This window comes from Dipodomys spectabilis, unplaced genomic scaffold (genome assembly GCF_019054845.1).
Source record: "Dipodomys spectabilis isolate Male_0828 unplaced genomic scaffold, ASM1905484v1 ptg000266l, whole genome shotgun sequence".
Taxonomy (NCBI): domain Eukaryota; kingdom Metazoa; phylum Chordata; class Mammalia; order Rodentia; family Heteromyidae; genus Dipodomys; species Dipodomys spectabilis.
Genome location: NW_024870943.1, coordinates 1,498,057 through 1,524,608, shown reverse-complemented (window position 1 = coordinate 1,524,608; position 26,552 = coordinate 1,498,057). Strand labels below are relative to the sequence as shown.

The 26,552-nt window shown below is 46.7% G+C and overlaps 1 pseudogene; it reads right to left on the bottom strand.

Moving 5' to 3' along the window:
- Window positions 1-8,361: 8,361 nt before the first annotated feature.
- On the bottom strand, window positions 8,362-26,421 carry LOC122125540 (annotated as a pseudogene).
- Window positions 26,422-26,552: the final 131 nt, after the last annotated feature.

Here is a 26,552-nt window from a genome sequence, read left to right as displayed (position 1 = left end):
TATTACAGACTGTGGTAGACAATTTGCTCCAGGGAAGTTAGAATGAACTTGTGACTTTGAAATTATGTAATCATTTAATCACAATCAAAAAAAAAAAAAAAGAACCTCGGGGAAGGGAGGGAGGGAGGGGATGGTAGGGGGAAAACAATGGAGGGGGTAACAATGTTCAAGAGGAAGTGTACTCATAACCTCACTCATGTAACTGTAACCCTCTGTATAGTAGCTTTACAATAAAAAAAAATTAAAAAAAAATTTAAAAAAGTTTTAGAAAAGAAAAAAAAATTTGTAAAAGGTATTTAAAAAAGAGAAGAAGAAGAGGAAAAAGGGGGAAAAACGTTCTTTGATATTTTGGGGAGGGTTGGGAAAAATCCTGTATCTCCCTTGTGTCTGTAATCAGTCTCTGGTTGGAGTCTCTGGTCTGCTTGTGGTCCTGTGGCTTGGTTGGTTTCTTAAGTCAGTTTGTTTGGACAGGCAGAAAAATGCTCTGCTTTACCCAGGATTTTGTGATCCTCCTCCCAAGTTAGTTCAATGGGAGGGGGATGTGCTTTGAGTATCACAAAAGAGGGAGATGGCTTTTTCCTCAAGTTTGGAGATGCTGTGATGAGGCTAGGTTCTGGGTAGAGTTGAGGCCTTTCAGCAAACAGTAGCTTTTCCTGGGTGCTAGTTTGTGAGAAACTCACAGAGCCCAGCCTGGAGCCACTCTCAGGGTTTCTGTTTATTGATGTCAAGGCTACTAAAGAGAGGGTCAGCCTCTGGCTCTGATTACCCGGTGAAGAAAGCCACTCCTAGGGCTGGCGCCCAAACTGGGTGACTTTTCCCTGGGTGGAGCTGAGTCTGGCAGGTCACGCCATTAAGTTCTTGTGACCTGCTAAATGACCCTAGTTTTATTCCAAGGCCTGAGTTGGAGCTAGCAGCTCCGCTGAGCTTTATCAGTATCCAAGATGGAGATCTCCGGTCCTGGGGGTGGGGGGGATTGGTGGCCTTCCCTCCTCTGCTCCCTGAGAAGGAGTGAGGACATCAGGCTTCTACTCACGCCGAGTCTTGGTTCCTGGGTCGTCTCTGGTCTGCGAACTGCAGGATGAAGATGTCTGCTCCTTGTCAGTTCTTGCTGGTGTTGAGTAGAATCCACTCGCCCGCCACGCCTGGCTCTTTCGTCCCAGACTGTCTTTGTTTCAGGAATGGCAGCACCACTGGTGCCGCCGCTGCCGCCACAGCGGCAGCAGCTGACAAGAGCTCCAATCTGTCTCCTTGTCTGGATTTTCCCTCTCTGGCCTAACTCTCTGTCCTGTGATGGCACACTTGGTGTGATTCTCTGGCTTAGGACTGTTCACTGGAACTCTAAAACTGCTTTCTAGGTGAGAGCTTGTTTTGCCTCCAGCTTCTCCTCCGCCATCTTCCCAGAACTCTCATTTAGGAAATCTTATACTAACACATAAGATTATCCCATGATTAAAGTAGTTCAAATCTAATAACTGTAAATTATATTAGTGGATCTCATTTCCTAGTATAATATCTTAATATTACCTCTGATATTGATTCCTTTACCAAATGGAATCTATGAACTAAATTTTTAGAAATTGTTATGAGAATGACTAAAATTCTACCAACCAATTAGTTGAATTTACAGAGTGAGATAAAAATACTGAGCTTACCAATTATTATACATATAAAATTCTCTCATTCATGATTCTAAAACCAGTACACTCTTCAAGGAATTTGGTAATATTTAATTGGCTATGTACAACAAATAAACTTTGCCACCAAACCCTAGAGCTGGAATAGCATAGCATGTGGTATATGTAAGATAAGTCAAACTTAACCCATTTTCATATATATATATATTTTCCGAAAGATCTGTTCTGTGCAGAGATAATACAAATCTGGAGAGAAAACATTTGGAATTGGTTGCTACATTTATCACATTATTTTTTACCTATTTCTGTGTATTCCTCCCAGACTTTCTACTTCTAATTGATACAAAACCAAAATTCTTTATTTTAGGGGGCAGGGGCTGGTCATGGGTCCTGAACTCTAGGTCTGGGTGCTGTCCTTCAGCTCTTCAGCTCAAGGCTAGCGCTCTACAACTTGAGCCATAGTGCCACTTCCCGCTTTTTTCTTTTTGCTTATGTGGTGCTGAGGAATCAAACCCAGGGACTCATACATGCAAGGCAAGCACTCTACCACTGAGCCACCTTCAGCGCCCATAACCAAAATTCTTATCTTTTCAGAGAACAAGTGCGTTATTTCCTGCAAAAGCAAGTTGGTTCTTTGTTTTTAAACAGATCTCAATTTGATAACTTAGTTTCAACATAAAATCCTCTTTATAGCCCAAATCTGTTTTCAAATGATTAAAGAGAAACCATTGGGCCTATCTTATGATTAGAAGGTACAACTGACAAATTTTAGGCAAGGTTTGGTTAACTTCAGGACTTACAGATCAGATTACTGTCCGGTGATTACTACTCAAAGTACTTTTACAAATGTGAAACTATCTTGACTTAGGAGAAGGTAAATGGGGAGGATGAGGCAGATGGAGGAGAGGCACACAATGGTGAACAGATACATACATAAAGTTATGCATTCAGTACATGATTTTGGTTACATTTTCACAACACGGTTATTTTCTTGTATATCTTACTAAGTAAGCGTGTAATAAAAGACTAAGCCTATATATCAAAGCAAATTCAAAAAAACATTCATTTTCAAGTTTCATAAATATATGCAATTCTAAAGTCTCTTCTACACATCTGCACATTTTCTTAGACTAACATAATACACAGACTCATGGAAGTCTCCTCTTAAGTAGTTAATTTTGCCTAGATTTGAAATTATTTTCATAAAAATTCAATGAAGCCACAAACAAAAGTACTGTAACGTTTGGAATCTACCCAAGTTTTAAAGAGGGAGAGAAGGAGGGTAGGTGAAGGGATGGAGAGAAGGAAAGGGAGAGAGAGAGAAGGAGAGAGAAGCAGCAATTCCATAAATGAGAACGGAACTCAATCCCTTACTTTCTTTTGCTTTTCATGTCAGTTGTTTGGAAAACACTAGAAGCAGACATGAGGTTTTCTATATATTGTCCCAAAACGTGGTCTTCTGATTTTAGCCTCAGGGTTTCTTCATTAACTGCATCTACTCTTGCTGAGAGATCTTCAAGTGTGTGTTGGAGTTCCAACACTTGATTAATGTTGTGCTTTTTCCTCTCATTTTTGTACTTTTTTAAATGCAGATTTCATTGGATGGGGAAGACTGTGTCAAAGTATGATCAAGCAGAAAGGGTGTGACAGGGTGCAGACAGGGTCAGGCTGGGGGCCTAGCAGCACCTCCACCTGCACCTTGTGGCACTTCTGTTGGCACATTGGGCTGGACCCATCTCGTAACGGGTGTTGGGATGTACCATCTGACACTGATCAGGGTTCTACTGCCATGGCTCTGAGATGGAAACGCTGGGCGCAGTAGTTACCATGGCCCTCTTCTGAAACAAAGCTCTGGTCCTATGGCCTGCATTCCGGAGGGAGTTAATGAGCAAGAAACTGTGCACCCAGACCCACCTGTACAGTCTTGGGTTTCTGTTCACCCATGGTGCTGCCCACAACACGGCTGAGGTTGCCCCTCTGTTGTTATTGTTAGTTTGAGAAAAGATCTTCCTATGTACCTCAGGCTGGTTTTGAAGTCACGATTCTTCCACATCACTCTGCTGAATACTGGGATTACAGGTGTGCATCAGCCTACATGACTTTTGCTTTTGTAGTAATAGTATCCTATTGTTTGTTCTCTCATCATCACCGTAAGTCACGTCTTGAGTTTAAATGCCTGCTCTGCCAATCTTCCTCTTAGCTCTGTCAGCTGGCAAGAGGTTCTGCCTTGTGCTGCGCCTCACAGGATTGACACTGTGAACCAGCTTCATGCCTTGTATGATTGCTTTGAGGGTTCAGTGAGGTCTCAGGTGTGTGTGCCTTGTCTAGGGCCGTGCCCAGAGCATGCTATGCAGCCGCAGCTACTAAGTGGAGTATGTGGTGTAGTAGCCAGTGGTGAGAAGCATGTGTGATCTTACGTGAACTCAGAAAGTGCGCTGTTTCTACTGAACTGTGAGATCCAGGTCAGAGGATTGAATGGAGGGTGTGCTGAGCGTCTGCTCCCAGCACTGTGGAGCTCCCTTGAGTCTGGGATTACTGACATTCTCCCTTCTTATTCTCTCCTCAGCTTCGCCTCAACAGCATCAAGAAGCTTTCCACCATCACCTTGGCCTTTGGAGTGGAAAAGACCAGAAGTGAACTGCTCCCCTTCCTTACAGGTGGGGACTCTTGGGGCACAGTGCAGTTGGGGTGCCTCGAGATTACTTCTGCTTAATAAGAGAAGCCCACGGCAGGGGTCTTGGATAATGGAGTAAGAGGGTGAGGTGCAGGTAGACAAGCTTTATGTACTGCAGGACTGTGTTGAGGGGAAGGCTGAGGAAGAAGATGGAGGCAGGATGTCCTCTCGGAAGTCTGCTGGAAGACAGCTGCAGACCCGGAGTGAGGCCCCCAGCCTGAGACCTGCCTTGGGCTCTGCAAGGTGGAAACAGTCATGTGACTCATACTAGAGACATGGAGAGCATTCAGTCCATTCAACACATAAGTGTCGGCTGTGAGGACAGTCTCATCAGACAATGTTCTGCCTGCCTGGATGGAAAGAACTGGGGCAGTAGATGGTGGGAATGTGGGAGCTTCAGACCAAGAGCTGCCAGGGAATGCAGACAGTTGGGTTCAGAGTCCCAAGTGGCTTTCGGTTCCTTCTTCTCTGTACTTGCTGCCTGGGAGCTTCTCCAGTCGCATGTGGCAGGAGCTGTCTATGGGAAAACTTGGTGCTGTCCACACAGAAAAGCAGAAGCCTCGGCCTCACGCCTGCAGAACATGCAGGATTGGTTTTGTGAGTGATTACTGCAGCATGATTGTGGACTAGAGCAAAATGCCAGGCTGGCATCTTAAAAGACAGCAGTGTAGTGTCGCTGTTCTGTACGTGGTGCTCTGAGCCTGGGTGCTTCTCTTCCTGTGGTGAGTCCTAGGTCAGAAAGGAAGAATCCCTGAGATTGCCAGTGCCCCAGCCTCCCCTGCCCAGCCCTGAGGCCTGAGACTGTGGCTGGGCTTGGCACTGTCTTCGGGTGGAAGCCGGGCAAGGGGCCGGTGGTTGGAGGCAGGCTGGGGGAGGGACAGCCTGCAAAGCCTCCAGGAGGCAGTAGCTGAACCGAGTCTGAACCGATAGAAAAGGATTTTTGGCAGAGAACAGTGCTGAGAGTGTAAGCTGTACCTGAGCAGGAAATCTGCATGCCACTGTGTTGCATAGGATGGGACTCAGTCTCCCCTCCCTGAGGGGTGTAGAGTGGCCCTGTCACACAGTGCTCCCCCACCCACCTCCAGTTCATATCTTTTTCTCTGTGCTGGCCATATGGGAAAACTCTGGGTACTGACAGCTAGCTTGTGCATCTTGGGGCCAGGATCCCAGGGTGCAGGGACCCCAGGAAACTGGAAGTGGCACTAAGCTCCAAGTAGTAGAGCACTAGCCATGAGTAAAAGAGCTCAGGGACAGCACCCAGGCTCTGAGTTCAAGCTCCACTACTGATTTTCCGCTGCCAATCTCCCCCCAAAAAAGTCATTATAACAAGGATCCATCTGCTTTAAAGGTTTCTCCGCCAAAGCACTATCAGCTGTAAGAAGTGAGTAGTTGGGATTTTAATGAAGTAGAAACAATGGGAAGGTAGATACAGTCTGGCAGGGACTTGACTAGGCAAGGTGTGTGCAATGTGCAATAGTGGCTACCATCATGCCTGGACTCGGGTGTGACCCAGGAACAAAGTCAGATGGCGCTTGTCCAAGGCGTCAGTCAATGGTTACTCCCAGATCTAACCAGGCATGAGGTCTTCCCCCCCAAAATTCCCCAGGACAGGACTTTCTTGGCCCTTCAGAATTCCACTGTTTTACTCCCAATGGCCGCACTTCTCCAGGCTGGTTCTTTTGCGAGGATGGCAACCACAGTGTGGCATGCTCTACCAGTAGGAGGTGCACAAGGGGTGGGGCCTGGAGCCCCCAAGCTAAGCATGCAGGGTGTGGGGGGGAGCTGACCTCCCAGCTGGTTCATGAGCTGAGTCGCACCTTTGTGCCACAACCCATTTTTCCTGGAAGGCTTTGTTAGGAGCTTCAAGTCATCCCCACGAGTGAGAGGTGAGCATGCCTCCTTCATATTGAGCATAGTCACGAGATGCTGCTGTGAATGAATCCAAGTCAGGAGCTGGCTGTGAGCTCTTGCTGGCAGGTGTGCGGCGGGGGAACAAGAGTCGGGGGGTCCGGCCACAGTGTGGCAAGGACATAGGGGACAGGAAAGGGATTCGTACAAGATGGTGGCATAGAACTGAGGGTGCTCAGGAGAAAAGGAGGAGACAGAGATGGAGAAATGCCACGCCTACTCCGGTGGAGTCTGCTTAGCATGGGAAACCTGCTTTCAGATCTGAGAATGGGGCTTCAAAGAGGCCTACTTCCTGGAAAAGGCTGGCAAACCCCTGGGAAAGATGTGTTTCTATTCCTGTTTTTCTTTTCTTCACTGTATAGGAGTGCCTATTAATCTTTTACTGTTTCTGCTGCTTGTTCTACTTACTCATGCTCAACGTTCCCTTATTCAAGGCTCTTTCTTGGAAGTGTTGACGACTCCAACATCTGATGAGTGTCCTGAGAATATGACTAACTCACCAGAGTTAAGTGCTACCCTGAAAGCCCCTCTTATGGAGGCTAGTAGACAAGTCATAAGTAAATATAAAAGTATTGGGGGTTTCATGACGTCACTTCAGCAGAAGGAATTGTTTGTAAGAGATTTACAAGAAGCTGTAGGCACAGCTAGAGCAGAAAGAGTGTATGGCTATTGGAGACTTCCGTTTAATCGTAAAGCATATACAATAGACTCATATAGATATCCTGTAGATAAGAAAGCTGTAGAGGGCTATTTAGACCAAAAGCTAAATAACATTACTAAGAAGTTGGTAGATGGAAGGTGGCAATGGCTTATCAGAGGAAAATGGTGGGATCCTCCATTATCTAGAGGACCCTAAAGACTTCCCCCAGATCCATAGCCTTTAACAGGTGTGTATGATAAGGATCGCAACCGTTGGGAAAACTACTTAGGAGAAAGAACTTCCTATTACTCTCTTTCATTTACTGAGAGACTTGCTAGATCTAGGCCTCCTTGGTGCTTACTATCAAAGAAGGAACAAGAAAGATCTTATGAGACAGTTAAGGCCTCTATGGAGAAGAGTAAACGATTATGTGAAAGGGTTACAGAAAAGACACTATGAGCTTAAATTTGATATATGGCCAGATTTAACTAAGTATACTGAACATCATGATTTTGGGCCACAAATTGGGGACCCCCTAAAGAATGGCAAAGAAGCACAATTGCTTAGAAAAGATTTGAAACTTATAAAGTATAAAACTAAACAAAAGTAACTATGAAGTACTAGACTTCATGCCTTTCTGTTCAGCAGCTTGCCCATATGCTCTGGTTAGTGGTTAATAGGTGATAAACATCGAAACCAATTGTATTTCTTAAAAATAGAGGTAAAGCCTGGAACAAGTGCCTATCGTCATACTTCGTCATCCAAAAAACAAGATAAGACGACCAGCTGGTGACCACCCAAGAACGAAGTCTTGCAGCAACATTGTGTAAAATTTTGCCCTTTCTCATGGAGACTTTTGCTATAAAAGCTTGTTATCCTCTGCAATAAATCGCACTCAGCATTCACTCCTCTTGTGTGTGAGTTGTCTGTTTGCCATCTCCCCACCTATTCCAGTTACCTCCACTAGGTGTCCTCCGTCGTCCCGACAAAGCCTCTTGTGTGTGAGTTGTCTGTTTGCCATCTCCCCACCTATTCCAGTTACCTCCACTAGGTGTCCTCCGTCATCCCGACAGAGCCGGTCCGCAGCAGAGAAAAACCTCCTAAATGTGGGAACTCTCCAGAAGTAATGAGTCCAGACAGGGCTGCATGTCAGCATGACGATGGGTGTCTGTGCATCCAGTGTACTGCAGGGGTGCATGGGGTGCAGAGCCTAACCTTGAGCTGAATAGCTGAGGGACAGCACCTAGGCCCAGAGTTCAAGCCCCAAGGTCAACCAAAAAATAAAAGAGGAAAAGTGTGTGGAGCTTGCTGAACGCTGTGGGGGAGGGGTAGTGCAGGGCTTGGGTTGTCTTGGATTTGGATCATGCTCAAGACAGAGTGTGAGGTGGGTGGAGGGTGGGGTGCTGCTGGGGATCGGGTGCTGAGAGGGGGTGGGTTGGGGGCAGGGAATGTCTGTGTCCCCTCACAAGGCAGGGAGCTGGTGGAGGACGCGCGCTGCCCCTAGGTCAGGAGGCTAAGTCCACATCCACACTCTCCAAGGTGACACAGACTGGGAGGACCTATGGGGACGTGAACACCAGGGGTCAGGAGAGGACCAGGTGTGTGTGAGGTTAATGATGACACCAGACAGCTCCCCATGGAGCCCAGAGCATGCATGTGCTGGGTGGAATGACTTTGGGGTGGATTAAGGGCATGGGGCATGGAGGGAATCTAGCTAAAGTGAGTGTGGGGGGAGGGAGTGCAGGGACGGGACCTGTGGTTCAAGCCTTTCTGTGGTGGGGTGGCTGTAGGAACTTCAGGATCAGGAGGAGGCACCTGGCTCAGAGTCCACAGTCCACACAGCACCCGGCATAGTCCCTGGATGGCTCCTGGAGGCAGGCCTGCCATCTGCTTGCTTCCCTTTTCTGTGCCGGTCCCAGGACTTGAACTCAGGGCCTGGGTCCTATCCCTGAGCTTTGTGCTCAGGGTTCTTGACTGTCTCCGGGAAATCAGTGCTACTTCTGGCTTGCTGTCACCCTGCAATTCATTCCTGAGAACAGAAGGGTGGAGGTGGAGAGCCCTGGACAGGAGGCCCCTCCTCATATTCAGCACAGCAACCCTGACCTGCACCCAAGAGGCTGTGGTAAAGTGACCTCATAACAAGAGACATGAGGAGCACTGCAGGAAATGTCACAATAGCCAAGCAAGGGACTTTCTCAAGGAGCCTTCGTGTTTTAAAAACAACTTTATATTTAAAAGGTGCTTTTCAAAAGTACACTTGATGTCCTTGTTGAATTAGCAAAGAGTCTAGAGATATGTAACATAGACTGCCAAGGAAAAGAAAGGGTTGTGAAAATAAATTATGTGTAAGAAATAAGCATGGACAAGATGAAGGGAGTAACTGTCAGGAAGGAGCCTTAATATTTGTGGTCAGTGGTACACCAGCAGGACTCCCTTTTTTTCTTCCTTCCTTCCTTTCTTCCTTCCTTCCTTCCTCCCTCCTTCCCTCCTTCCTCCTTCCTTGCTTCCTTACTCCTTCCTTCCTTCCTTGCTTCCTTACTCCTTCCTTCCTTCCTTGCTTCCTTCCTTCCTTTCTTCCTTCCTTCCTTCATTCCCTCCTTCCTTCCTTCCTTCTTTGCTGGCTTGCCCTCTCTCTTCTCTGTCTCTGTCTGTGTGTCTGTGTCCCTCATTCTCACTTTCCTTCTTTGTGCCAGGCCTGGGGCTTAAAATCTGGGCCTCCATTCTGTCCCTGGTAAGATTTTGCTCAAAGCTAATGCTCTACCACTTCAGCCGCAGCACCACCTCCATGTTTGTTTGTTTGTTTAGTGGTTTATTGGAGATGAGAGTCTCAGAGAGTTTTCTGCCTAGACTGGCTTTGAAATGTGATCCTTAGATCTCGCCTCCTCATGAACTCAGAACACAAGCATCAACCACCGCACCCAGCTGCTATTTTCTTTGATTTATTTTTTTTTTATTGTGAGAATACCCTACAGAGGAGTTACAATTATATGGGCAAGATAACGAGTATGTTTCCTATCAAGCATTGTTGCCTCCTCTTTGTTTCCCCTTCCCATCCCTTCCCATACTCCCGCCCTCCCCCAACCCGATTCTCCCCCACACCAAAGTTGTAAAGTTCATTTTTCCACATAACAACTGTACATCTCATTGTTGCAATGGGTCCACCTGTATCCCTAGTTAAAAGATTTGTTTTTTCCCTCCCCCTCTACAAATTATACCAACATCAAATACAGTGAAATCATGGGTTATACCATGGAGGAAGGACATACAAAGCAACATAGAAATCATCTTATAAATATGTTAGAAACAATTGCCAGCTGATATTTTCTTTCCAACTATTTTCTTCTCCAGAACAGAAAGGGCTTTAAGAATTATTTGCTTCATTGCATAGGGAACTATTATGAAAGAAAGAAAAAAAATCAAAAGACTCAAAATGTAATTAGGAAAACCTGTTAAGCGAGTTTAACCAGTATATCTTGAATTTGACATGACTACCAATTAATGGGGCAGATTCTCGGGAGGAACTTGACATGACCTAATAGGCATTATTCAAAATCTCATATTTCCACATTCATATAATTCTGTGGGCCGGCAAAACAGAGACAGATGAACACACACAGAGATATATAGCACACAAATGCACAGGTGTGGACACGTGCGCACACCTCTATCTCTCAGCAGATGACTTTTATCTAGGTGTGGAGATTGTTGAATGGCCAAGCAAAGTTAAGCAGAGATGCAAGCTTGGTGGTCCTCAGGGGAGGACCACTTTCTTCTTCTTTGTGCAGGTGAAAAGGAAGCTGCAGGGAATGGAGTGTCCGCTCATGAGCAGGAAAGGGCTGAGGGCTGGGAAACAGCCCATAGCAAATTCCGCTATATGGTGCAGCACAGGGCTGGGGTTGTAAATTACAGATAAGCAAATCTGACAGATGCAGGACATGGTATAAAAGGAGACGAAGGCACTCACCAGGAGGAGGATGCTTATGGTGGCTCTGGACTCCAGAGGGGCTCTGGTGGAGACACTGGTCCTCTGGATGTGTCGCATTCTCTGCTTGTGTCTGTACAGGATGAAGAGCATGGAGGTGCTGGCCCAGAGCATGAGCCCCAGACACAGAACATCAGGCACCGAGAGTTTGGCCACGTGCAGCACGTCAGCAACTGGATCATGACACATGGAAGAACAGTATCCATAGGCTTTTAAGCTCGTCATATTGTCATGTGCTTTGGGTCCGATCATGTACATGAGACAAACAATTCTCAGGAGGAGGAAGATCCCCCCCCCAGCTGAGGTACACTGTGGAGACAATGTGCTTGTGGGCTCTCCCCTTCAGCCCTGCCCACCTGGAGTCTCCCTGACTGATGCTGACAGCAAGGAAGATGCTCAGGGAGCAAGTTCTAACAATCGACACCACCCTGCCCACTCAGTGAAGATAGAAGACAATTTTGCACCCCACATCATTTAAGAAAATTCTCCAGCACAAAGCCACCATGGTTTGGGGAACACTCCTACACAGAAGACTTAGGAAGTTGGCCACAATTAAGTGCCTAAGAATCAAGTCTGTGGCTCTCATCCTGTTCCCCATGCAGGAAAGGAATAGATAATGGGAGAGAAGAGACAAATTACCCACAAACCCAACCACAGTCTGGCCTAAGAGGATCACCCCCATAGACACATGGGCATCTCCCATCCTCTCTGTTCCTTGAGTCTCATTCAGAGGCTCTGGCTTGGGAAACTGAGGCCTTCATGGTGCCAAGGGAACTCAACATTCTCCATCCTGCATTCACACCACTGGAAATACTGTCCTACTGTCTCTCATGTATTAGGAAAAATCCAATTCTATTCATCCATTGGGAAGAGGAAGACGGCATGTTCAGGGAAATGGGTGAACCTGGAGAATGGCATTAAGGGAAGGTGAATCAGGTTCTGAGATGAAGGCAGCTACATTTCTCCTCTGTAGAATCAGATCTAAGATTCTAAACAAGCAAGGCCCTAGTGGCTCAAGCCTGTAATCCTAGCTACTCAAGGGCTGAGACCTTGGATGCCCAATTCAAAGCCAGACCAGAGAAGAGAAGTAAAGTCTGTGAGACTCTTCTCTCCAGTTAAGCACCAGCAAGCCAGAAGTAGACCTGTGCTCAAAGTGGTAGAGGCCTAGCCATGAGCAAAAAGGGCTCAAGGAACATGGGCAAGCCCCAAGTTCAAGCTCTCTGACTGACTAAAGAAAGAAACTTGAAACATGCGTGACACATTCCTGGGGTCACATGCACTTATACCTCAATACACTGGCTGGGGGCGTGGGTCCCAGGTGTCACCGTTTCCTCAACACGGAGCCCACATTTCACAGAAGAAATACCAGGAAGATGAACCAGGTCTGCAGTGGGGATGGTGCGGTTGAAGGAGGAGGTGGATGACAGAGAACGAGAGGGGCAATTTTAGGTTCAAATGCCATTCTAGAGTCACTGATGTGAACACATCTTCCCCAGCCCCTGGACAATCAGGATTCCTCCTCACTTGTCATAAACCAGGACAGACTCTGTGAGGAAGAGGAAGTGAGGAACCCACAGGGCTTGGGGGTGGGGGGGCCTAGAACCCCAGTTCTTTTCACTGTCCTAGCCCATTCCTATCCTTCCCTGTGTCTTTGTCATGCATCCGGTTTCAATCCAGAATCCCTGCTCCTAAGGTGATTCCTTACCCAGAGTGTGGAACCTGGGGTCTCTCCTGCAGGCTGCGCCTCTCCAGTGGCAATGAACACAAGTGCTCGCCTCTTCTCTCAGGATGTGTGTGGCAGGGCGGGTCATTTCTGAGATGCACATGGGCACTTCAGAGCTGCAGAGGGCTCCTTAGATAGGGGTCCAGGAGGTCGGCAGGCAAGGTCATCTCCCGCGGGAGCGGTGATTTTCCCTTCACCTGGGGTGGCAGACCAAGTTCTCAGTAAACTTTTTCTTTTCCCCCGTGTGACAATTATCAAGACACTTTTCACTTTCATGTGGGTGCTTCTCCAGGAGGCAGGGGAGTGGTGCAGTCACTTACCTCTCCTGGATCCCAGTAGGCCGGCAGGAGACACTGAGACCCAACTTGAGATGACTGTCTGTAAACAACTTCAGCGGTGTGTAAGCCATGTGTCCCCAAAGTTTCTTACCCAAAGTGTCCCTTCTCTTTTTTTCCAGTTCTAAGACTTGAACTCTGGGCCTGGGCACTGTACCTCGGCTCTTTAGCTCAAGGATAGTAGTCTTCCAGATGATACACAGCTCCACTTCCGGCTTTTTTTTCCTGCTTATGTGGTGCTGAGGAATTGAACCTAGGGCCTCAAGCATGCAAGGCAAGTGCTCTACCACTGAGTCACCTTCCCAGACCTTATGATTGTATTTCTATCCACTGTTCTGGATTTGCTTTCATATTGTGCTTCATCATTGATTGCATTTGAGACAACTGTTTTCATGCCAGGCCCAAATAGCTGTAAATTCCTGAGAAGCTTTTGCTGCATCCCAGAGGTTCTGGAAAGTTGTGCTATGGTTTTGATTCTTGAATTTGTAAACTTGTTCCTTTATTTGATCCTTAAGTCTTATGGCTGACTTTGGGCTCAACAGCCTATCACTTGATGAGAGGGGTCTTAAGCCAACATTCTAACTTGGCCTGGACTTAAGGGTCTATGGCCTCCAGTAGTACTAGCTCATGAAACCGGGGCAGCAGTAGGCATCTGTGCACTGGCTCACTGTCTGTCAGCAGAGGGTGACAGTCTTTATCTTAGCAGCCTAACTTGGGTTTGATGTCTCCCCTGCTCTCATGGGACAAGCAACTGGGGCTCCCTTTCAGGTCAGTTCCCATTTGCTTGGCATGGTTTTCCACCCTGAACTTTCAGTTTTCAGTCTTGACTGGTGAAATGTCATCTCTATGCAGTGCTGGTTTATAACTGGGCCAGGCCAGCTCTCCCACCTGGCTGAGAGGCACAGGGTAGAGCTGGGTCACAGCTTTATAGTTCAGGCAGGTGTATACAGATCCGGAAAATACTGTCTGCTTTATGCTGTATATCAATTCCCCACCACCAAATAGCTCCAAATTTTTCATATGCTATCTATTGCCATCTACTCCTTTCTATCTCATATATTTGTCTGTTCTGCTAAAAAAAACAACTTTCCATGAAGAACAAAGCCTGGCACCTGCAGGAAAATGGATGAACCTGTATTTCATCATACATCTTGGGAAGGAAAACAAGCCAGACAAGAAACGTAAATATGTTTTTCTCAAGTAGAATCCAGACTTTAAAAGACACAAACCTAGCCAGGTGCCAGAAAACCAGAAGTGAGGCTGTGGCTCAGGTGGTAGAGTGCTCGCTCTCAGCTGATGAGCTGAGGTCCAGCAGCCAGGACCAGAGTTTAATACACATGAGTAACCAAAAAAAAAAAAGATATAAAGCCGTAAAGGAGACTCACACTGATGTCCTCGACCACAGGGGCCTTGGGAATGCTTGCCGTACCCAGTGGGAAACCCAGGCTTTGAGACAATGCTATGTGCTCATCAAAATACATGGATGATTTTCCCAGGGCAGGGGTGTGGCTCAGTGAACAGTAAGAGGACTTGAGCAGTAGGAGGATGTGAATAATAGGAGGATGTGAACAGTAGGGCCTCCGCAGGCAGCCCGGGTCCTTGGCCAGCTCTGCCTAGGGGTCAGGACACTCAGTGTGAGCACTTAGGACTAATTGTCCTCACAGAAAAGGGCAGAGACCAAGGCCTCAGGACACTCCCCCCAACCCTCACTAAGACCTGAGGGTCAACTGTTTCTATACCTTTATTTTTTTGTGAAAAGAGGGGGAAAGGAAATAAAATATAAAAAGTACAGTTGACACAAATAAACCACCAGGGTAGGGGGTGGGGGGAGGGAAGGGGAGGGAAGTGGGAGGGAGGTGGGGATGGGGTCCCCATCTCAGCAGCAAGAGGCAGTGACCCGGATACTCGCGTCTCTCCCTACAGGGCAGAGTGGCACCTTCCTCCTGGCTGCTGTCTATCCCATCGCATGTCCCTCAGCCTTTGGGAGGGGGCCAGGTGCCGTCTCCCCAGGGACCTCAGGGAACCTGCATAGGTCCAGGTCTGGGTTCAGGCCATGCACAGGGAGGGCTGTCAGCGACACAATGGCTCCTTGAGGGAGGAGATCAGTGAGGGCTGAGCGGAGGGTGGGCCGGAGCCAAGCACTGGAGGCCCAAGCACTGGCTCTTCTTCCAGCATCAGGCAAGAGACAGAATTGGAGGAACAGGAAAGGGCCGGCTCAGAAGCCCAGCCTGGCCCTCTTGCGCTCCTGCCCAGGCCCCACCACCCTTTCCCCATCCACCTGCCTATCTGGCCCCCAGACCCTGCATGGGCACTGCCATACTCTGGCCCTCCCGGGCTCCTGCCCAAGCACCACCACCCCTCCCACCTGCCACTGCCCGCCCACCCACAGCCCGCACCAGTCAAGGCCTCCAGGGCAAAGTCCTGGTCCTGGGTCAGATTCTCCAGGACTGGCTTGACTTCGCTCTGCAGGGTGCTGGAAGCAGAGGGGAAAGGGCTGGAGCCTGAAGCTGATGGGGCCCACAGCTGGGAACTCAGTTCAGGCCTGGCCACCACCTTGCATCTCCAGACTGCTAGCAATGCTGAGACACCCCTCACCTCCCTTCCATTCACACCCCCTCCCCATTAGGTTCACCACCTCCACTGCTGACTCTTCAGTCTACAGTGAAGCCTACACTGGCAGGAAGCAGCAGGGAGCAGTGGCAGCTGAACACAGTGGTGCACATCTGGAATCCCAGCCACTGAGGAAGCCCTAGCAATAGCTGGGTGTGGTGGCACCCCTATTCCTAGAAGTGTGAGCAGCATGCACAGACCAGGCAGCCTGGGCTTACACATGCACTCTGTGAAATATAACCAAGGTAAAAAGCACTGGGCACATGGCTCAAGTGGCAGAATGCTTGCCAAGTGAGGTCAACCCTCAGAATCACCACAAAGGAAGGAACAGTGTAGCTGGAGAGGAGCATAACAACAGCGAGTCCCAGCTCACCTGTTGTGGAGGATGGACCTGATCTTCTGCAGGGACTTGGCCCCATTGAAGCGGACTTTGGCGACGGGGTCCCCTGCCATTTGAACAACGGTGGGCAACATGTGCTCGGTGGTGATGTCCTGCCTGCACACCTCTGACAGAACCTGGCCAAGCATGGGCACACAATCAGTACAGTCAGTGCCTGACAGCTGGGCCTGGGTGTCGAGGCGGCAAGAACCCTCACCGGCATCCAAAAGGCACACACAATTGACACCACCTCCCCGCAACTAGGATTTACAATGAGCTCAACTCTGAACATGCAGCCAACGGTGTGTCTCACACCAGGTCACCCACACCCAGTCCAAGGGTGCCGGAGGCCTGGAGTCCACCCAGCTCTGGATGTGTAGAGCTGGCCGTGGCCCCTGGCCTCTCCACTCCCAAACTTGGTGTCACGGCGGGGCTGTGTGTGCCTCTCCCCTGGCAATCCGGCTCCTGGGTGCAGTTGGCACGCGAGCCACACTCACGTTTATGCAGAACAAGGTGGTCATGCGATGTAGGTAGTTGGGGTCTCCGGACATGGCCAGCACTTTGGGGATGATGGTGGCATGGGCCCACTCCTTCCTGAACTTGTCCCCCAGCTTTTTCAGGTTGCTGGTGGATGCCTCACAGATGGCATAGACTGCAAGGGGGACAGGAAGGCCATTGGGGAGTTTTAGAGTGGGTCAGTGCTCAGCGCCAGCCTCCCTCAAGTTTCCAACAGCAGGGGGCTACACAGACAGAACAGTGGCGTGCCCCGCCCACTGGCTGCCAGCTCCTTATGGCAGGACTCATCATGGTCCACCAGCCATGCTATGCACAATGAGTTGAGTTTCTCATCAAAGAATTCCACTCCCTGCCAGAGGAGAGACGTGGTGAGGGCTCAGAGGGTGAAGGAGGATAGCCAGCCTCCTCTCCCCTCCCTGCCCTACCCGGCATGCCCTGGATCACACACCAGCTGCCTAGCCACCAGGGACATGTACTCAATGATAGCCAAACGCACCCGCCACTTGGCATCCTGGGCTAGCTCCACGATGGCTGGCAGAAGTGACTGGGACAGCTGCAGGATGGCGAAAATCTCCTTCACATAGTCCAGGTTGGAGATGATGTTCAGCCGCACCTCAAGGGACTGCAGAGGATGGGGCTCCAGTGATGCCTGGCCCAAGGCGTCCCAGAATGGGGGGAGGGGTGTGCCACCCCACAGCAACACCCTACAGACCTGCCATCTCCCCAAGGTCACTGCCCCAGCCCCAAACTGGCCCTGGGGATACCTGCTGGACTCCGCAATGGCAATCGATCACCTGGGTGGGGGACTCGGGGAGGGAATACTCACCTGTCCCTCAGCTGGGCCAGGAAGAGTGGCAGGAGGTGATCAATGGTGTTGTCTTTGCCCAGGAGGGGAGAGAGGCCGATGATGACAGAGGCCAGGGCAGACTTCACGTGCTGGTTGGCATCTGACACCAGTTCCTGGGAGGGAAAGGGGAGGGAGGCCCAAGGGGACCTTCCTCAGCATCCTCTGCACATGATTGGCAGGGGGTTTGGGGGCGGGCTGCAGAGGTCTTGTCTCCATCTCCTTGGCTGAAGACTATGACCTAGGTGCCTGGGGCATTTCCACAGCCTGTTCTGGGCCTTCTTTAATGCCCAGCTGACTCCCTCCCCCAATCTGGGTCATGATCACGTTCTCCCGACAATCTGCAGAGAGGTTCTCGCAAAACGCTGCGGGCCAGGGCGGGGGATGAGATGGAGCCGGCTGCACCTCCACCCTGAGCCCCCGCTCCTCAAGCATGGGTCACGAGCACCCACCTTTCACCTTGTGAGAGCCCGCAGCCCTCACCTTGGCCTCGCAGTCCTTTATCAGCTTCTAGAAAGCAGGCATCAGGTCTGTCCTGGTGATCTCAGGCCCCATTGCTTTCTGGAGCTGTCAACCTGGAACCAGGGAGGGGCGGGATGTGTGGAGCGAAAGGGGGTCTGGCAGCCTCTCTCAGTTATTGAGGACAAAATCCAGGCAGAAGTGGTGCAGAGGTGTGGAGACTAGGCAGGCTGCTCTCCCCAGAGCCAGGCCACGTCCCCAGCAGCGTGTGCCAAAACCAAAGACCTTAGTTCACACTGTCCCAAGTGGGGCTTTCTGTGACCGGATCCACAAACATGCCAGCGATGCAGACTCTCCCGCTTTTACATTTATACTAAAATATAGTGGGCTGAGTCACTAAATGGGCAGGGGAGCTAAGGAGAGACTCTTCAGAAGAGAGAAGAATGGCAAAGAAACACAGGAGGATATGCTCATCATTCCTGGGCTTGAAGGAAGTACAAATCACAACAACCCTGAGATTCCATCTTAATCCAGTTAGATTGGCCAGCATTTTGAATTGGAACAAATGCTGGCAGGGATGTGGAGAAAAGGAGCCCTACTGTGCAGCTGGTGGGAATGTGAACTAGTGCAGCCACTCAGCACAGCAGTCTGCAGGTTCCTCCAAATACTAAACACAGACCTTCCCTCCCACCCACTCCTGGGCATCTACACTGAGCATCATGACAAGGACACCTGCACACCCATGTTCACTGCCACACTACTCACAATAGCCAAGATATGGAAACAGCCCAGATGCCCCACAGTAGATAAGTAGACCCCCAATGTGGCCAATGGAACTTTACACAGCCATTAGAAAGAATAAGATAATGTCATTTGCAGGGAAATGGATGGAACTAGAACAAATCATGTGAAGTGAAGTAAGTCAAGACTGGAGATTAACAGTGCACATTCTCTGATATAAGGAAGTTAGATCTAAAATGCACTGGGATACGACAAATGCCACAGGATTCCAGAGAATCACACACAGTGAGACCAAAGGAGAATAGTCTTAGGAGAGAATCACAAAGGCCCAATGCCTAAGCGTCTCTTCATATTTATATAAAATATTACACATATGGAAACAAATCCCAAGATGTGGAAACAAAATACATGTATATTTTTTGGTTTTAGCTTTTGATTTTTCTGTGTTCTTTATCTGATAAACAGTCTGTTCTCATGTTATGTTTGGGAGGGTCCAAGGAGGGAAAAAGGATGGAAAAAAGTGCATCCATGGAGCTCACTGGACATTGATGAAAGTGAACTGCTCAGCTGGTGGGTGGAGACGGGAGGGAGGGGCTAGGAGGGAATGAGAGGCACTCACTGCACAAAAGAAAATGTCCTGCAGAAACTAAACCAAGATGAGTTAAACCATCTTAACAGGGCCATATCAAGTATTGAAATAGAAACAGCAATAAGAGTCCTCCCATCTAAGAAAAGTCTAGGACCAGATGGTTTTACAGTGGAATTCTACAAGGCCTTCAAAGCAGAGCTCACACCAATACTCCTCCAACTCTTCAATGAAATTGAAAGAGAAAGTTCACTACCGAACTCATTCTATGAAGCCCTCATAACCCTCTTCCCAAAACCAGGCAGGGACTCATCAAAGAAAGAGAACTATACACCCATTTCTTTGATGAACATTGATGCAAAACTTCTAAACAAAAGTTTGGCCAACTTCAACAATTCATCCAAAAAATCATACACCACGATCAAACAGGATTCATTTCAGGGATGCAAAGCTGGTTCAATATACACAAATCAATTAATATAATTCATCACATCAACAAGAGCAAGGATAAGAACCACATGGTTTTCTCAATAGGTGCAGAAAAAGCATTTGACAAGATCCAACACCACTTTGTGATAAAGGTTCTGGAAAAATTAGGAATCCATGGGACCTTCCTCAATACAATAAAGGCTGTATATGACAAATGTACAGCCAGCATTGTACTTAATGGTAAAAAACTAAAGCCATTTCCTCTAAACTCAGGAACGAGACAAGGATGTCCACTCTCTCCACTGCTCTTCAATCTAGTATTAGAATGCCTAGCTACAGCAATAGGACAAGATGCAAACATAAAGGGGATCCAAATAGGGAAAGAAGAAATAAAACTCTCCATATTTGCAGATGACATGATCTTGTATTTAAAGAATCCCACAGACTCCATTCCCAAATTACTCAAGCTGATTCAAAACTTTGGCAAAGCAGCAGGGTATAAAATTAACCCTCAAAAATCAATGGCTTTTCTGTATGCTAACAAGGAGAAAAGTGTGGCTAAAATTAGGAAAGCAACTCCATTCATAATAGCCCCACAAAAAATAAAATACCCATGAATTAACTTAACCAAAGAAGTGAAGGACCTCTATGATGAAAACTTTAAAAACTTGAAAAAGGAAATCAAAACAGAACTTAGAAAGTGGCAAAAACTCCCATGTTCCTGGATTGGAAAATGGCAATACTTCCCAAAGCTATCTACAAATTCAATGTGATACCTATCAATATTCCAACCTCATTCTTCAAGGAAATAAAAGAGGCAATCCAAAAATTCATATGGAACAATAAAAGACCCGGATAGCAAAAACAATCCTCAACAGAAAGAACAGTGCTGAAGGAATATCAATACCAAATTTCAAACTCTACTATAAAGCCATAGTAATCAAAACAGCTTGGTATTGGCACAAGAACAGACCTCAGGACCAATGGAATAGAATTGAAAACCCAGAAATGAACCTACAGATCTATAGCCATCTAATCTTTGATAAGGGAGCAAAAAAAAAAAAAATAGAATTGAAGAACAACAGTCTCATCAGTAAATGGTGTTGGCAAAATTGGTTAACTACTTGTAGAAAACTAAAACTAGATCCTTATATATCACTCTGCACCAGAATCAACTCTAAATCGATCAAAGACCTTGGAGTCAAAGCAGACACTCTGAAAATATTACAGGATGGAATAAGAGAAACCATCGGTCTCCTTGGCACACGCAGAAATTTTCTTAATAGAGATCCAGAAACACAACAAATCAAAGAAAGGTTGGACAAATGGGATTGCATGAAGTTGCAGAGCTTCTGCATGGCAAAGGACATAGCTAGCAAGATCAATAGAAAGCCCACAGATTGGGAGAAGATCTGCACTAGCTATCCAACAGACAAGGGTCTCATATCTAAAATATACCTGGAATTCAAAAAATTAAATCCCCTAACAACAAATCTTCAAAGAAACAACTGCCCAATAAATAAGTGGACTAAAGACTTAAAGAGAAACTTCTCTGAAGAGGAAAGAAGGATGGCCAACAGACACATGAAGAAATGCTCAACCTCCCTAGCCATAAAAGAAATGCTAATCAAAACAACAATGAGATACCACCTCACCCCAGTTAGAATGGCAAAAATCAAGAACTCCAATAACAACAGATGGTGGAGGGGATGTGGACAGAAGGGAAGCTTACTTCATTGTTGGTGGGAGTGTAAACTTGTTCAGCCCATGAGATTCTTATCTCCAATTCTTATCTCCACTCTCTGGTGGTAGAGTGCCAGCCTGGAACAAAAAAACTCAGTAACAGCATCCAGGCCCAGTTCAAACCGCTGGACTGGCACAAAAGAAAGAAAATAGAATGAGACATTTCTGTGCAGGAATTTCTTTGGCAATAATGGCCATTTTTTTCTAAAAATATTTTCATCCCTAGAGAACTCATTTGGAGATTAGAGGTAAGCATTTCATGCATATTCCTGAAAGCAGGGTGATCTCTTTTCATGCCTGGTCGTTTCTGAGGAGGTAGCTTCATTCTCTAATTCCCTACTCATTTTCATCTTAGCAGTGGTGATTTTGAAGCAGAAATTTGTCACTGTGCTCAGGAGAGGATGAGCAGTGACTCCTCGCCCTGGGTTTCTGGTCTACCTCATTGCATGTGACTCCATTCCTCACCTGGACCCTCCTAGTCTTGTTGACAATTCCTCTGCCCTGTTCTTGTCTGTTTCAAGAACATGCATTTGCCTTTCTGTGTCTGACTTCTTGCATTTCCCACAGTGATCTGTAGTTCTACACATGTGGCAGCAAATGACAGAATTTCCTTCTTGTTCCTGGCCTAGTCGTACTTTGTGATGGAAATAGACTATATCTTCTTTTTTGTGTGTGTGAAACATCTTTTTATTAAACAGCAAAGCAGAAATGCAACACAATTTTAAATATTTGTAAAATTAGGTCACAAAAGAGATGCAAAAGGGATGTTTGCAGTATGACAATTACATCTTCATATAGTTAAAGTCATTAATGAAATCTTATACTAGCACATAAGATTATCCCATGATTAAAGTAGTTCAAATCTAATAACCATAAGCTATATTAGTGCATCTCATTTCCTAGTTTAATAACTTAATATTACCTCTGATATTGATTCCTTTACCAAATGGAATCTATGAACTAAATTTTTAGAAATTGTTATGAGAATGACTAAAATTCTACCAACCAATTAGTTAAATTTACAGAGTGAGATAAAAATACTGAGCTTCCCATGCTGCTGATCACATGTATGGTGCATAGTGTACACCATTATATGTTATAGACTTTGATAGACAATTTGCCCCAGGAAAGTTAGAATGAACTTGTGACTTTAAATGAGCATAATTATTCCACAATACTGTGAAATTTGGGAAATTATGTAATCACTTAACCACAATTTTTAATAAAAAGAACATCAGGGAAAGTAGGGAGCAAAGGGATGGTAGGGGGAAAACAATGGAGGGGGAAACAATACTCAATAGGAAGTGTACTCATTACCTTGCTAACGTAACTGTAACCCTCTGTATAGTATCTTTACAATAAAAAAAATTTAAAAAAATACTGAGCTTACCAATTATTATACATATAAAATTCTCTCATTCATGATTCTACTACCAGTATACTCTTCAAGGAATTTGGTAACAGTTCATTGACTAGGTACAACAAATAAACCTTGCAACCAAATCCTAGAGCTGGAATAGCATAGCATGTGGTGTATGTAAGATCAATCAAACTTAACCCATTTTCATATATATATATATATATATATATATATATTTCCTGGAAGATCTCTTCTGTGCCAGAGACAATACAAATTGGAAGTGAAAACATTTGGAGTTGGTTGCTATGTTTATCACATTATATTTTTACCTATTTCTCTGTATTCCTCCCAGACTTTCTACTTCTAATCAATACATAACCAAAATTTTTTTTAGGGGGGGGAGTCCAGTCATGAGGCCTGATCTCTAGGCCTGGGTGCTGTCCCTCAGCTCTTCAGCTCAAGGCTAGCCCTCTACAACTTGAGCCATAGCCCCACTTCCCGCTTTTTTCTTTTTGCTTATGTGGTGCTGAGGAATCAAACCCAGGGCCTCATACATGCAAGGCAAGCACTCTACCACTGAGCCACCATCGCAGCCCATAACCAAAATTCTTATCTTTTCAGATAGCAAGTGGGTTATTTCGTGCAAAAGCAAGTTGGTTCTTTGTTTTTAAATAGATCTCAATTTGATAATTTAGTTTCAACAATCCTCTTTATAGTCCAAATCTGCTTTCAAATGATTAAAGAGAAACCATCAGTCCTATATTATTATTAGAAAGTACAACTGACAAACTTTAGGCAAGGTTTTGGTTAACTTCAGGACTTACAGATCAGATTGTTGTCGGGTGATTACTATCCAAAGAACTTTTACAAATGTGAAATTATCTTGACTTAGGAGAAGGTAAATGGGAAGGATGAGGCAGATGGAGGAGAGGCACACAATGGTGAACAGGTACATACATAAAGCTGAGCATTCAGTACATGACTTTGGTCACATTTTAACTACATGGTTATTTTCTTGTATATCTTATTAAGTAAGCGTGTAATAAAAGACTAAGCCCATATACCAAAGCAAATTCAATAAAACATTCATTTTCAAGTTTCATAAATATATGCAATTCTAATTATAAAGTCTTTACAACACATCTGCACATTTTCTTAGACTAACATAATACACAGACTCATGGAAGTCTCCTCTTAAGTAGTTAATTTTGCCTAGATTTGAAATTATTTTCATAAACATTCAATGAAGCCACAAACAAAGGTACTGTAATGTTTGGAATCTTCCCTAGTTTTAAAGGGGAGAGAAAAGGAGGGTGGGGGAAGGGATGGAGAGAAAGAAAGGGGGAGAGAGAGAGGGAGAGAGAACCAGCAATTCCATAAATGAGAAGGGAACTAAATCTCTTCCTTTCTTTTACTTTTCATGTCAGTTGTTTGGAAAACACTAGAAGCAGACATGAGGTTTTCTATATATTGTCCAAAAACATGGTCTTCTGATTTTAGCTTCAGGTTTTCTTCCTTAACTGCATCTACTCTTGCTGAGAGATCTTCAAGTGTGTGTTGGAGTTCCAACACTTAATTAATGTAGTGCTTTTTCCTCCAGTTCCATCTGATTTTCAGCATCAACATCCATGTCAGCTTTCATCATCCTGGCACTGAACTGTGCCTCAGACTCAAAAATTCTGATGAAAGGTCCTCAAAGGCACCCGGAGGGGCGGGATCTCAAGATTATGCCTCTGGCCCGATACTCAATCACCGACTGACCAGGCTAAATCTTCTTTATGCATTCATCCACAGTTGGGCCTGTGACTCCACTGCTCTGAACCTGGCTGACTTAGCTCCACATGACCATGTTCAGTTTCACTCATTTCTCTGCAGACACCATGGAGCTTCTGGGTTGGGCTCTACCATTTGAGCCCCAGTGCCACTTCCAGCCTTTGCTGCTTATGTGGTGCTGAGGATTCAAACCCAGGGTCTCCTGTATGCAAGGCAAGCACTCTATCACCGAGCCACGTCCCCAGCCCCTCTTTTGCTTTTGAAGACAGGGTCTCAACTGTGTAGTCCCGGCTAGCCTTGAACCTAGTATCCTCTTGCCTCAGCCTCTTCAGGGCTGGAATTTCAGGTGCATGTCACTAAGCCCAGCTGCATTATTTACCTAGCTGTTCATCAGTTCCATTGTGATCCCAAAGAGATGCTTAAATGTCTTGATGAGAGGATCATCTGCAGGGAAGCTCTCAGTCACTCTTTTCTTTCCCTGGGTGTGGGGCCTACTCTTCACCTCAGTGCAGCTTCCTGGTCTGCCATACCCTGGGGGAGGAGGCCTTCTGTGCCCACCAGGGTTAGCTGGTCTCAGTGATGTCACTGCACTCAGCACACATGACATCATTGTGTTCCATGCACTGGACCTAGGCAGGAGAAGCACACAAGGTAGGGTTTGCAGTCCACTGCAGTGGTCGCAATCGGAGCTATCGGGTTAGGAACCTGTCTATGCAGGCTGCCCTCAACAGGTGTCCCTTGTTCCCACCCTAGTTTCTTCAGGGGAGGGAGGGTCTCGCTGCTGCTTCTCCTTTCATGTAAACACACTATGAGAATTTGATGCACCTGTTCTCTGGGACTGCTGGGACAAATAGCCTCACCCAGTGGCTTACATTCACAGCTTCTATGGGGATCCACTCTGAGTTCCTCTCCTCACTTCAGGCCCAGTTATGGTTCTTGATTTTCTTGGGCTTATTGATGTATCCTCAGCCTCCCCCTGCCTCTGTTCCCAGGCTGTGCCCTCTGTGTACTGAGTCTTCTCCAGCTGGGGTGCTTAGGAGGACACTGTGGTTTGCTCAAGGACCTACCCTCAAATCAGAGTGAACTTATCTTGCCATGTTGAAACACTCACCCACAGACACTATTTTCCTGTTCACCAGCACTGGCTCAGGACTTGGAAATAGCTTACAGCCCATGTGTAAAGACAAACAAAATTCCCTGATTTTTCTCCACATTTCCATCACAGTCAATAGAAAAGCTGTGGCCCTGAAAAGTGTGATCATTTCTCCCTAGTAGAAAGCAAGCATTTCCTTTTTTTTTCTTTCTTTTTTTTTTATCTGAGACTAGAACTTCAACTGCGTATCTGATGCTTTTGTTCATTGGCTGGTGCTCTACCACCATAGCCATAACTCCCTCCCCGAGTATTTCCTTATGCAACAGCAGACACAGTCCGACACCTCTAATTCGGTTCACTTCTCACCCTAACTTCCCCTGCTGCGGATGTGAAGTCCCAGTTTGCTTGCCTGTGTTTCTTACTCTGCCCCCACGTGGGGCTGATCAGCTCAAAGGAATCAGGACCGGGGACAAATCCTCACGGGTTTACCATAAGGATGCCACTGAAAAGAAGTGTATGGCAAGGCCCCAGGAGCCGAGTGCTTTGTCTACACCCCCTACGCTCCATGAACCCTCACATCTTCAGCTTTCTGGACGCTCTCCAAACCCTCTGGTTTTGTACTATATATATATATATACAGACTTCATTGGATGGGGAAGACTGTGTCAAAGTGTGATTAAGCAGAAAGGGTGTGACAGGGTGCTGACAGGGCCAGGCTTGGGGCCTAGCAGCACCTCTGTCTGCACTCTTTGGCCCTCCTGTTGGCACATGGGGCTGGACCCGTCCCGTAATCAGTCTTGGGATTTACTGTCAGACACTTGTCAGGATTCTGCTGCAATGGCTCTTAGATGGAAACTCTGGGTCCAGTGGTTATCATGGCCTTCTTCTGAAACAAACCTCAGGTTCTATGGCCTGCATTCCAGAGGGAGTTAATGAGCCAGAAACTGTGCACCCAGACCCACCTTTACAATCTCGGGTTCCCATTCACCCATGGTGTTACGCACAGCACAGCTGTGGATGCCCCTATGTGGTCATTGCTATTTTGAGAAAAGATCTTACTATGTACGCCAAGCTGGATTGAAGTCATGATTCTTCCACATCAGTCTGCTGAGTACTGGGATTA